This window comes from Physeter macrocephalus, chromosome 4 (assembly GCF_002837175.3).
Source record: "Physeter macrocephalus isolate SW-GA chromosome 4, ASM283717v5, whole genome shotgun sequence".
Classification (NCBI taxonomy): domain Eukaryota; kingdom Metazoa; phylum Chordata; class Mammalia; order Artiodactyla; family Physeteridae; genus Physeter; species Physeter macrocephalus.
Genome location: NC_041217.1, coordinates 126,391,487 through 126,401,688, shown reverse-complemented (window position 1 = coordinate 126,401,688; position 10,202 = coordinate 126,391,487). Strand labels below are relative to the sequence as shown.

At 40.4% G+C, this 10,202-nt stretch overlaps 1 long non-coding RNA gene across 23 annotated transcripts in view; it reads left to right on the top strand.

Moving 5' to 3' along the window:
- Positions 1 to 10,202, top strand: part of LOC114486223 (uncharacterized) — a 57,852-nt gene that overhangs the window by 19,021 nt on the left and 28,629 nt on the right. For 20 of the 23 annotated variants that reach the window (XR_008617235.1, XR_008617249.1, XR_008617247.1 and 17 more), the window contains 3 exons: positions 2,580 to 2,709; positions 2,812 to 2,927; positions 3,094 to 3,436. This is a non-coding gene — a long non-coding RNA (uncharacterized lncRNA). The remainder of the gene's footprint in view (positions 1 to 2,579; positions 2,710 to 2,811; positions 2,928 to 3,093; positions 3,437 to 10,202) is intronic. The other 3 variants (XR_008617246.1, XR_008617243.1, XR_008617250.1) reach the window with 3 other exon arrangements.

Sequence of the window (10,202 nt, the reverse complement as noted above, 5' to 3'; positions counted from 1 at the left end):
TTCTTTCTTTATTTTATTTATTTATTTGGCTGCGTTGGGTCTTCGTTGCTGTGCGTGGGCTTTCTCTAGTTGCGGCGAGCAGGTGCTACTCTTCGTTGCGGTGCGCGGGCTTCTCATTGCGGTGGCTTCTCTTGTTGCGGAGCACAGGCTCTAGGCGCACAGGCTTCAGTAGTTGTGGCACGCGGGCTCAGTGGTTGTGGCACGCGGGCTCAGTAGTTGTGGCTCATGGGCTTAATTTCTCTGCGGCATGTGGGATCTTCCCGGACCAGGGTTCGAACCCGTGTCCCCTGCAATGGCAGGCGGATTTTTAACCACTGCGCCACCAGGGAAGCCTGACAGTCTTCTTTTCAACAGACTTTAGACACAGAGGTCCCTAACAGCCTGTTCTTCCACCACAGGTCTGAGAAGAGTCCCTGGCATTCCAAAGCCTTCGGAGGGATTTTTTTTTTTTTTAAATACAACAGGTTCTTATTAGTTATCTATTTTATACATATTAGTGTGTATATGTCAATCCCAGTCTCCCAGCTCATCCCACCACCACCCCACCCCCCGCCACGTCCCCCCTTGGTGTCCATACGTTTGTGCTCTACTTCTGTGTCTCTGCCCTGCAAACCAGTTCATCTGTACCATTTCTCTAGGTTCCACATATATGCGTTAACATACAGTATTTGTTTTTCTCTTTCTGACTTACTCTTCGGAGGGATTTTTGACTGGAGGGAGAGTCATGGCTCCTGATATGTGTGGTTCTCTTCTATTACTACTGTGTACAGAAACAAAACGTAAGAATAATATAAATTTAACAGTAGAAATACATAATGCAGGGAAACTCCATGCTTGAAAGACCCAACTTTGGGCAGCTTCAGAGACTGAGAGTTCTTTGCAGTTGGCAGATCAGCATTAAAATAGAAGAGCAAACAATCCAGGGACAGTCCAGGAGGCCTGACACCCCTTACATAAAAATGTTTTGTAGTTCTTCCCTGGTGGCGCAGTGGTTGAGAATCTGCCTGCTAATGCAGGGGACACGGGTTCGAGCCCTAGTCTGGGAGAATCCCACATGCCACGGAGCAACTAGGCCCGTGAGCCACAACTACTGAGCCTGCGCATCTGGAGCCTGTGCTCTGCAACAAAAGAGGCCACGATAGTGAGAGGCCCGCGCACCACGATGAAGAGGGGCCCCCGCTTGCCACAACTAGAGAAACCCCTCGCACAGAAACGAAGACCCAACACAGCAAAAATAAATAAATTAATAAACTCCTACCCCCCCCCAAAAAAATGTGTCTCTCCCAGATGTGTCCAGCCCACAGTGTCTTAACATTTGAAAAAAAAAAAATGTTTTGCAGCTATTAATACCTGGGTGAAGAAAGGTAGTCCTCAATTCCTTATCCAAAACCTTTGCCAGAGGTTTTCAGAATTCAGAATTTTTCAGATATAAGAAAGATACTATATGCATATTAAGTATATTATGTAACACTCTAGTGGGATATACAGCAGACCCGTAATTGTAATCAAACATTATTTCTGCACAAAAACTTATGAATATTCATACTAAGTGGGAAATAAAGACTATAAATAGCCACATAACATATGAGCTTAGTTCAGGTTTTTGCCACTAAATGAATTCAGATCAGATTATGTCTTGCCAGGAATGAGTTACAAAACTAAACCAAACCAAACTAAACACCACCAACTTTCAGCTTTTAGAACTTCTCTAAAGATTTAAGTTATGCAGTTAACCCCAGTCCCACTCCAAAGGTATGTCTTCATATTAAATGGAATTTATGTATATCTAAATCTGTTTCAGTAATACTTAAACTATAAATTGAGCATGTTAGAATATGCCTTGCCCTTTGCTTTTTATCACTGATCATTTGTTTGCTTTTTCTTTTATAAGTTCCCAAGGCAAAAGCAATCCTTCAGATACGAAAAAAGAAAGGTAGCTAGTAATTACATAACTAGTTTTCCATATACAAGGATACCATGCTATTTTTAAACACCAAAACACCAGGGTATTTGTTGGTATATATTTTTTAAAACCTGAAATTGAATCATTTGTTTTGGGGGATGTATCCAAAGAATTATACACTGCATTAAAATCCCAAGTCAAACAAAGGTACATGTATTCTGACAACACCACTCCTCTGCTTTAAAAACTCTTCCAAGCATTGTTAGCTTTGTTTTAAATTTCCACTTCCCAGGTTTCCAGAAAGGTTGGCAGCTTTTCTAATGTTTATTAGGCGTTTGTACTTCCCCCAGAGCCTGTTTCTGTCAGAGGGAGTCCTTTCAGAATGCACGGTAAGGAGGGTGAGTGGTGTCTGGAGGGGGTTTACAGATAGTGTATAGGTGTGGTCCAGGGGATAGGGAGGAGGGGATTAGGAGAGGAAATGGGAAGAAAGTAGAGAGGGGAGGAAGGTGTTAGGTCCAACTCTTGTCTTGTCCCTGGAGCCTAACCACCTTTTCTTCCTTGGGGCTGCCTTTCCTCAACACTCCTTCCTTCTGTCTTACAGAGTCAGATCCATTTTCTCACCTGACTCTACCATACTCCTAGGATAACTTATTTTAATTGGGATCTTCTTCCTTAGGCATAGGCATCCTCCCAGAAGAGAGTAAAGGCTCAAGGGTAGAGATGCCCAGTCCTAGACCCTGGTCTTTTCCACATGGAAGAACATCTGAGGACCAAGTGTAGAGACAATGAGGACATATCTTAGCCAAGTACGGAGATACCAATCATGTCATTTTGCTCTGGTGTTGCAACCCCTGCAGTTTTGAATACTCCTTATACTCAAGAACTGGCATCTGTCACCAATTTCCTAGGAGATCAAATGATATCTAGTAGAAAAATCCCAGTGGGTCTACTCCGGTCTTTGACTGTCTTCACTAATCCAAACAGATAAAGAGGATGCTTTGAAGGCAGGCTGAGACACCTTGAAGTAAGTATTTAGCCTCCTTGAGTTTTCTCATCTATAAAATGTGGATTTAAAATACCCACTCCCTGTAAATCGGTGTGTAGTAGAGATAAACAATGTAATGTGTCTAGGGCAGTGGCAATGCATGTTAAATGTTTAAAATGTTTATTTCGTTTTTTTCTCCTTATAGGAACTTGTGGCCCCAGCACACTGATGGAGAAGTTATAGAAGGTAGACAAGGGAAAGGAGAAACATGGGGCCCCATATTTATAGGTCATCATAGCTAGACCCAAAGAGAAAATTGACTGATATATCTTTTTTAGATATGAAAGGTGTTGGAAGGGGAGAAAAGGACAATTTACTGGAATCTAATTATTTTCCCCAGTTTATCTGTCACTTTAGACACATCCCTTGCCTTTATCTCATTTTTATTACCTTCATGACTCTTCTAACAGAAACATGCCACAGCGAAACAGCAATAAAGTATCATCTTTGCTGATCTTCCTTGAAGGCAGTGGGGCATGACGTCAATGGTTAGTGACCAGTCTAGGATCAGATAGACTTCTTTCCAGTACCAGCTCGGCCATTTATTTTGTGACTATGGACAAATCTCAAAGCCTCTATTTCATCATCACCTACCTGCCAGGCACTGTATTAGATGTTGAGGATAGACAGTTAACAAAACAAAATCCCATCCTTATACACCTTGCATTCTAATGGGAGACAAGAATATACCAAGAAATTATGTCAGGTGGTGACTATGGAAAAAACAAAGCCAAGTAAAAGCATTGGGGGTGAGGGAGCAGTTTATTCTCATATAGGGTGGTCTGAAAAGACCCCATAAGTAGGTGCCCTTTGAGTAGAGACTAAAGAAAGTGAAAGAGTAAAGTGTATTCTAGGCTGTTGTAAGATTTAAATGAGATAATGCTGATAAAATCTTAGCACAGTATCTGGAATACACTGGGTGCCATATCAATATTAGCTGTTTAGATTATTAAAGAAGGTATTGGAAAAGTGAAAAGTTTTCTAGTTCCACATAAGACCCTCCTGAGGGACTCTTAACCATTGCAAAAGATAGCGGTGATGGCTTTTGGGACTTTTTACACATACATTTTATTGCTAGCAATAAAATGCCAATTCTAAGAACAAAGTACTTCTGTAGGAGTGGGATGTTTTAAGCCAGCAAAAAAGAGTGTGGGGTAAGATATACTCCATAGAAAAGTGTTCAGATTCATATTCTCTGTAACAGATATTCCCTATTTTGCAGTTTGCATGTGTGCTAAACTATTCCCCATCATCAACAACAATAATGGCAATGATGACATTAATTATGCTGTTTATAGGTTTGTAAAAGCTTTTCTTTCAAAGACCTCAAGTGTTTTATGGACATGACCTAATTCACCCTTACAGCTTCCCCAAAGGAGGTCTAGTCCCACTTAATAGATGAGGAAACTGAGGTTTAAAGAAGCTAAGTAACTTCTTCAAGGTCAAACAATTACCTAGGCAACTTTGATCTGGATCTCAGACTTAATTTTCAGGTCAGGTCCCTTTTTGCCTGACTCTTTATCTCTCTGGATCTTGGAGATGACTAGGTGGGTGCAATGAAAGGAAGCCATGATGTCAGATGTCAAAGTGCCCCTCCCCTGCTCATCACATAGTCAGTGATCAGTAAATCTTGTTTTGTTTTGTTTTTTAAACCCTTTAAGAAAGAACTTCTTTATTCTTCCTTTCTTTCTTCCTTCCTTCCTTCCTTTCTTTCTCTCTCTCCTTCTCTCTCTTTCTTTTTTGGCTGTGTTGGGTCTTTGTTGCTGCACGTGGGCTTTAGTAGTTGTGGCGTGTGGGCTCAGTAGTTCTGGCTTGCGAGCTCTAGAGCACAGGCTCAGTAGTTGTGGCGCACAGGCTTAGTTGCTCCGCAGCATGTGGGATCTTCCCGGACTAGGGCTTGAACCCGTGTCCCCTGCATTGGCAGGCAGATTCTTAACCACTGCACCACCAGGGAAGTCCCAAGAAGGGACTTCTTTAGTGCTACCAAAATATTAAATATCTAGTACACTTCTCTGCTCTCTGATAACTACCTCATGCTTATATGTCAAGATGGTATCAACAAATACAAACCTTGGTTGATGAGAGAGTCCTAGTTTGGAAATACCCATTTGCTTTTAAATACAGATATTTGGTTTCTCTCTGTGAAAGTCAACAGAAACATAGCAAGGAAATTCATTTTTGTCGCTCATCTCCTCTAGGCTAAGCCTTTTACATATGTCATGTGTTGTTTAATCCTCACTTTTACAGGAAAAATGATTGACCACACTTTACAGATTATAAACAAGGTATCCAAAAAGTTAAGTAATTTATCTAATGTCACAAAGCTTGTAAATGGCAAAGATGAGATTCAACCCCACATCTATCTGACATCCAAGTCTAGACATCTTCCATATGGCCAAACTGCACATTTATGTTGCCTCACTCAAAGTACCTGCAGTCTGATGATCTAGTGTGAGTCATTTATGACCCATTTTTCCCTTTACGTGAAATACTAGCAAAAAAATAAAATCGTCAGGTAAAATTTGGATAATGTAATTTTGCTGTTTTTAAACTTTCCTCTTTAAAGTTTATCAAGTTGGTATATACAGCTAAAATTTGGAATTTTGAAAGTTCTATCTGGATTTTAAGTATCTAATCTATCCCTTTGCTCTCAAATGTGGACAATTGGTAGCTTCCCACATTTCAGTGCACCTCTTTTTCCTGTGGTGGTGACAGCTGGATTTCACAGGCAGGCACCTCTGGAGACTTGAGGAAGTTCTGAAATCTGGATTTCAGTGACATCAAGACCTTCTCAGGTGCCTGAGGTGATGTCTTGCAGTTAAATGCTGCAGACTTTGGAAAATATTTCATTTATAATTCAATCATTCTTATTATTCAAACTGGTAAAGTGATGTTATGAGTAGATAACTTATGTATGTATAATACCTAAACAATCGTCAAAAAAGCTATGCAAAGAAATGTACTCCAAAACACTGCAGATAAATCAAAATGAAATTCTCAAAAATGTTCAGGTAATACACAGGAAGGCATAAAAAAGAAAACAGAGAAATGGAACAGAATAAATAGAAAATAAAAATAAAATGGCAAACTTAAGCCCTCACATATCAATCATTATATGTAAATGGCCTAAATACACCAATCAAATGACAGACTGGCAAAGTGAATTTAAAAATATGATCCAAATATGTTGTCTATGAGAAACTCACTTCAATTATAATGAAATCGGTAGGTTGAAAGGAAATGATAGAAAATATGTCATGTAAACATTAATCAAAAGAAAGCATGATTGTCCATTTTAATGTCAGAAAAAGTAAACTCCAATAAAAAGAAAATTACCAAAGACAGGCACAATAAAATAAAGATAGAAGGGACACTATACCAAAAAGACATAGCAATCCTAAATATGTATGCACCAAACAACCGAGCTACAAAATGTGTGAAACAAAACCTATAAAATTGAAAGGAGAAATAGACAAATTCACAATTATAGTTAGTGACTTTAATATACTTCTCTCAACAATTGATAGTACACCTAGACAAAAAATTAGCAAGGACGTAAGAGAACAGCACCATCAACCAACAGGATCTAATCAACATTTATAGAATGTTCTACCTCACAACAATAGAATACACATGCTGTTCAAGTGCCCATGGGTCGTACACCAAGATAGACCATATCCTATGAGGTTTGCTATAAAACAAACCTCAACAAAATTTAGAAAATTGAAATCATACAGAGTGTTTTCTCTAACCACAATGAAATCAAGTTAGAATAAAAGAAAGATTACTGAAAAATCTCCAAGCGCTTATAAACAAAACAAATCCATTTAAACAATCCCTGGGTTAAAAAGGAAGTCTCAAGAGGAATAAAATAGAAATAGAAATAAATAAAAATACAACCTTTGTGTTGTGAGATGCAACTAAAGCCGTTCTTGGAGGTACTCTTTCCATCCTATGAATACCCCAGTACTTTGCACGTTCCTTTAGCAAAACACAAAACTTCCTGTTTTAAAACCATTCCTTCTATATCTTACTTTTTTGTTAGGTTGTGAATGGACAGTATCTTACTTATTTCTCTCTGCCCTCATCTGGCTTAGTGTTCAGTAAAAGTTGATTGAATAAATGAATGACTAGACAGAGCAAGGTACTTAGCTGAATGGGATTGCAGCCAAACCAATTTCTGTGTGGAATCAGAAAGTGTTTATGGTAATTCAGTGCAAGGTATGTGGGCCCTTACGCAGTGGGGCTGTTGCATAGACACGATTCTGAGCTGCTGCCTAGTTTGTCTCACAGGAGAGCCTCCTTGGATTTTAGCTGCCAAATGTGGCAAGTGCCTATGAACAATGAAAGTAGAGAAAATTCAACATACATAATTCCATATCTCTGCCCTCAGTAAAAATAGTTTCTTTAGTTAGTTAAATCAGATTCAGCCTTCTCCTTATTCCCCTGCCTCAACTACATAACTTTTCCTATCCCTTCCTCTATTCCCCTATGAATAGGTTCATGAAACCATAAAACCATAGAATTGAGAAGGACCATAAAGGTCATCTAGTACAGCTTCCCATTCAATAACTGAATACCCTATAATCAGTAGAGGGGTGAGCTGCCAGTTTTTCTCGCAATTGACTCAACTCAGAACTCTCTGGGAAGAGCATTAGTAAGAATCAAAATGTAAGGCATGAGCTTAGTTACTGAGGAAATGACCTAAGAGAGAGTCTGTGAACCCTCCCCTTTCAAAACAAATGTTTCTACTAAACACATAAAGTCAGGCCTATTCTTGAAAGCTAGCTGGGGTCAAAAGTTGGAAACACATTCCAAAAGGTGAATGTGCTAAAATCGCTCAATAGTCTTACATGTTATGAGGCTGGTTCTATATTCCTAGAGAACCCAAGAGTGTGATAAAATCCCTAATTATCACAGTCTTGACAGTATATTTCCAGGATTCTGTAGATGTGTCTAAATGTGGGTGTTTTTACCCTTAGAATTGATAATGCAGTCAATTGGTTGACATATCCAATACGTTGTGTAGTTACATTTCTCACAGGGAATGAGTATATGGCACACTGATTTTCGTACATATGTCTCTCTTAGCTTTCGATCATATCTTGGTGTACTTGTAATTCAATGTATGAGCCTTTAAAGAGTATAATCCTTCCTGGAAATCTGGCGACTATCCCTAATTAATGCCACCATCTGGTAAACTCTCTAGTTGGCCAACTAGCTTTGTGGCCCAAGTCACGTCTGACCTTACCCCAGGTCTTTCCATTCAGATGAGAACAACATCCTAACAAAAGATCCTACTGCCTGCCTATACTTGACTTCTGTTAGAGAGAGGGAACTTCGTTTTCAGGAGGTTGCTTCTTCACTCCTTGATTGGTGTCTTTAGAAATGCTAAAGCTTGCCTCCTTTTCCTTTTCTTCTCTTTGATCCTTGTTCTATCCCTTGGGGCTATGCTGAGAAAATTTAAGCTCTCATTTAGTTAAGCCAATGATAAAGACCTAAAATAGCAAAGTAAAATTAAATAACAAGTGACAACAACGATATTATCTCTACATTCCTATTTTTCTTTTTCGATAATTAAAAAGAAGGAGAAGTACAGATACAGCAATCATCACCCCCGTTGAAAGCAATCCGGGGAGTAGGAGCCTCCCAGGATCTAGATCTGCAAATCAGCAGCAATTACCCTCCCACTCTGAAGTCAGCAGGGCCAAGGGCTGACTTTATCCTCACCAGCCTCATTCAAGGTGCATAGGAACTGGCATTAGTACAGCCTACTTAATAACACATGCTCTCTGTGAGGATACTGGATTCAGAAGGGAAGGACCAGTGAGACCTGTTTGTCAAGGTCCTAAAATGGGAATTTGCCTGGTTATACACACAACAGTGAGTACCAGCAACATTAATAGTGTCAAGAGTGATGGGGTCAAAAGCTTGACTCTTGGTCTGCTGTTAATTATTAGATGATGTACCCCCAAAGTAGGTGGACAGAATTCACGTTTCTAACTTAGAAATAGTCTACCTCTTACCCTAGCCTTAAGATGTTTATTTGGCTCAAATTACATTTTGTTGAAGGTGATTTTGCATTAATTAGAGAGTGTTTAGGGCTTCCCTGGTGGCGCAGTGGTTAAGAATCTGCCTGTCAAGGCAGGGGACACGGGTTCGAGCCCTGGTCTGGGAAGATCCCACATACCGCGGAGCAACTAAGCCCGTGCGCCACAACTACTGAGGCTGTGCTCGAGCCCGCGAGCCACAACTACGGAAGCCCGCGTGCCTAGAGCCCGTGCTCAGCAACAAGAGAAGCCACTACAATGAGAAGCCCGTGCACCGCAACGAAGAGTAGCCCCCTCTTGCTGCAACTAGAGGAAGCCCGCGCACAGCAATGAAGACCCAACGCAGCCAAAAATAAATAAATAAAATAAATAAATGTATTAAAAAAGAAATATTAGAGAATGTTTAGTCTTTGAGAAGGTTATGGCTAAGTTTATAGAAATTGTGGATGGCAGCTCTAAAATGTTCCGAGCAGCTGCCTGGAGGTGATGATTGAAAACTTTAGGTTCCTCACATAGGTGAGTCTGTCTTTTCTACATTTGAAGTTTCTCCCTCCTTCTCAGCTTTTAATTCCTGTTGAGATGCTGAAGTGGTCTTAGTTTGGAATACCAAACAGCATATCTGGGAGGCCAACTGCAGGCTTTGAAGCATTTGTGACTGTGGCTCCTAGAACAATGATAATAATTGACACAGGATGACCACCCAGGCCTAACAGACTAAACATCTTTCCTAGTTCTTTCCCTTAGCAACACCTTCCTCCCAATCACCCAGGCTGAAAGACTGGGGCTAATTTCCTTCACTTTTCTCTTTTCCCACCTCCCCTTGATTTTGCTTTGAAACTTTTTTGTATGGTCCCCTCCTATAGAAAGCTACTATCGTTATTCTTGACCTTTCCTATGCATCATTGCAAAAGTCTTCATCCTAAGATACATCAGCTGTTAACTGTGGTTATCTCTGGGCTAGAGACTAAGAGGCACTTGTACATTTTTAGCTATACATTTATACAGTCCTTGAAACCTGTAACTGGCATGAACTACTTTTGAAATCAGAAAATTTTTTTTTTTAATTCGAAAGGGACAGGGGTGGGCTTCCCTGATGGCGCAGTGGTTGCAAGTCCGCCTGCTGATGCAGGGGACACGGGTTTGTGCCCCGGTCCGGGAAGATCCCACATGCCGCGGAGCGGCTGGGCCCGTGAGCCATGGCCGC